At 38.3% G+C, this 3,331-nt stretch overlaps 1 non-coding gene across 1 annotated transcript; it reads right to left on the bottom strand.

Annotated features, from left to right (window-relative positions):
* Positions 1-362: 362 nt before the first annotated feature.
* LOC115067543 lies at positions 363-521 on the bottom strand. The gene has a single exon (XR_003846945.1). It is a non-coding gene; the product is annotated as a U1 spliceosomal RNA (small nuclear RNA).
* Between the last annotated feature and the right edge of the window lie 2,810 nt (positions 522-3,331).

Genomic DNA, 3,331 nt, shown 5'->3' with positions numbered 1-3,331 from the left:
ATTCTGTAGGTTTTTGTTTGTTTGTTTTTGAGACAGGGTTTCATGTAGTTCAGTCTAGTCTCAAATTCACTATGTAGCTGAGGATGTCCTTGAACTTCTTTAAAAAGTTTTTTTTGAAATTTTGTGCATTTCATATGGTACGTCTTGGCCATATTTAGACACCTGTCGGTACCCCCATACCTCCTCTACAAGGTATCATGCATTCTGTCATATATGTTAAGGCCTATCGAGTAAAGTTTGTATCCCCCCCATTGATCTTGAACTTCTGATCTTCTACCTCTGCCTCCTCAGTGATGGGATCATAGACATCACCATGCTGAGTTTCTGTCTGAATTTTTTTTTCATTTTGTTTTAATTCTTTAGGGGAGAGCATGCACACAGTCTGCCATTATTACAAATTATGAGGCCGAGTTTCCCACATTTGAGGAACTTTCACGGATCAGCACACCCAGAATGCCATGGATGCACCTCACTCTGAGAAAACCTTCATAATCATGTTATGTTCCCTGCCAGGTAAGTATATGCCTGAATTCTTTTGATGGAGATCACAAGGTCTAGGGAGTTAAGGGGAGGGCAGAACTAGATCCTGATAACAAAAGCAAAGGAACAATTGTGTTGAGGCCAAGCTTGTTTAACTCTGTGATTATTCAGATTACTTACAGGAGCATGGGTTAGGGGATATGTCTTGAACACACTATGACAGAAACATAGACACAATTATGTCTTTCCACAGTGTCATAATTTATTGAATAACAATAAATTCATAAGCTACATTGATTTCATTGGCTGTAATTTGCCAAGTAGCCCTGAGTTTTCTTAATAGCTGACTGTGGACAAACGCTGGTTGTGTGTGTGTGTGTGTGTGTGTGTGTGTGTACATGCATTATGCATGTGTTTGCCTGTGCATGTGTTCGTAGAGATCAGAGGACACCAAGGAGTGTCTTCCTCTGTTACTCTCCACATTGCTTTTTGAGATAGTGTCTTTCACTGAGCCCAAAGTTTGCTGTTTCAGCTGGACTAGCTCCAGGATCCACGAATCTCTACCCTCTGGGTGCTGGGTTACAGATATGCACTGGCTTTCACATAGGTGTTAGGAATCCAAACTCAGGGCTTCCTGCTTGCACAGAAAGTTACTCTACCTACTGAGTTATCACCCTAGACACAAACATGAGTATTTTTATATCAGTCTTAACTACTAATATTAACTGTCATAGGGACTTGAGTGATCCCAAAATAACCTCATCACCATTGTTTTGAAAAAGACTATAGTGGCCATGTTATGCTGCAAGGACAGTGTTCCCTAATAGTAATCTAGGTTGACCTTGAACTCTTGATCCTCCTTCCTGAGCCTCCTGAATGCTGGGGTTTCAGGCATGAGCTACCAAGTTCCCATTTTTAGTTTTGCAGACACAGTGTCCCTGATAGTTCCAAAGCATTGATCACTGATATTATATTTCCTTATGGGGTACTTCACTAAAGTATCCAGGTTACATTACGGTCCCTCTGCACTGAGGCTTTGATGTTTAAAGACCCTTGGACTCATTTTGTCCAAAACTTCCAATGACATAATAAGCTATGCATAACTTTTGGATTTAGTTTCGAACTGATTAGTTTGTTCTTAAATCATCTGTGTAAATTGTCTGCTCATAAAGTATTTCTTTTACTGAGGATATGGTGACAAAGCATCCTCATTTAAGTCAGTAATTAAGGGGCATTGTGGATAGGAACATTATCTCAGCTTTCAGCATTTTTTTCCCTCATTAGCATTTTTATCCTCAAGCACTAACTTGAAAGATGAGTAAAGATATTTCTTGATTAGAGTGAACAGTTAGTCCTCTCAGGTTTTTGGTTTAAAAATGTGCAAAGTGGCTAGAAACCATGAAACTTCCATAAAAGAAGTAGATACATAATAGAACTTTATCTCTTGTTTTAAAGAACGGAATGGACTGGGCATTACATTACTGGCTCACACCTGTAATCCCAGCACTCAAGAGACTGAATTAGGAAGAACTGGGGGAGGGGAAGACATTTTCTTCAGTGGTGTAGTCACTAGTAAGTTGCCAAGCCTAGGCTACATGGTGAGTTCCAATACGTCTTGGACTACAGTGTTGAGATTCTGTTTCAAACAAAACAACAAAAACAAAAAGAGAAAGTATGTCTGTGGCTTGGATATGGCTTAATGTCCTCCCCAGGAGTTCCTGTCTTTAAATGACATCCCCATTATGAGGTAGTAAGAGGCTAGAAACCTAACCTGACTATGGTGTTTAGAGGCGGGGCCTTTGTAAAGTGTTTAGGGTTAGATAAAATTATTCGAGTTAATTCCCTCACACCCAGATTGAATCCTGGTCATTTTATTAGAAGAGGTGAGAAAGGCACACCTATGTTCTCTGTCTCTTGCCATATGAAGTTCTGTGACACTTTGGAACTCTATCAGTAGAAAGTCATGGTCAGATATTGTCTCTTGAACTTTAACCAGAACTATAGGCTAGAATAAAACTCTTTTCTTCAAAAGTAGCCTTCTTCAAGTAATTCACTATTTAATACAGGTGACAATCTTTGGAGAGAAGAGGGAGAATTCTAGGTAGGTTGACTTTGAGCCTAAGACCTTCAAAAATTATATTTCATTTATTTTAAAAATAGATAGCATATCACATGGTTAATGATTTTTTGATGAAAAATATTCCTTCTTTATCCTTCAGGAACCTTGTTCCCATTCCCAAAGGCGACTAGTGTTGTCAGTTCCTTGATTATGCTTTCATAGGTGTTTTATGAATATTCAAGCAGATACACATAAGATCTTTGAAAATTCAGTGATGATGGAAAAATCAAGAAAAATCTATGCACTAGTTTCTTCGAGTTGTTGTAATAAATTGCCATAAACTATGACTTAATATACCAGAAATTTTATTCCCTCATAGTTATAGAAGTTGAAAACCATAACATCCATAGAGCTATGTGTCTTCTGAAGGTTCTCAGAAAGACTCCTTCACTGCTGCTTCTTAGTTTCTGATGAGTAAAAAAGGAATTGAACACAGGTTATGAACTTGGTTCAGTTTGAATTGAACCACTGACATTGTATATGCATGTTGCCCCTTTTATGTAAACCAAAATTAGAAATACAAACTAATGTTTGGTCGTTGTGTTCCAATGTGCTTCTTGGATTAAAAGGGGAATGAGGGCTCTCAATTATCTTGGAAAATCCTGGAACTGAAGCAAAGATTTAGTCATGTCTTTAATGGAGAAAGAAATGTCTTGGGTCCTTTGACTCTAGGGAAAACAGACAACTCAAAGATAGCATTATTGGTGTACTAGAAAGGAGAGGGGGAAATGG

Source organism: Nannospalax galili, unplaced genomic scaffold (genome assembly GCF_000622305.1).
Source record: "Nannospalax galili isolate Female #2095 unplaced genomic scaffold, S.galili_v1.0 scaffold325, whole genome shotgun sequence".
Lineage (NCBI taxonomy): Eukaryota > Metazoa > Chordata > Mammalia > Rodentia > Spalacidae > Nannospalax > Nannospalax galili.
This window is presented reverse-complemented; position numbering and strand designations above follow the sequence as displayed.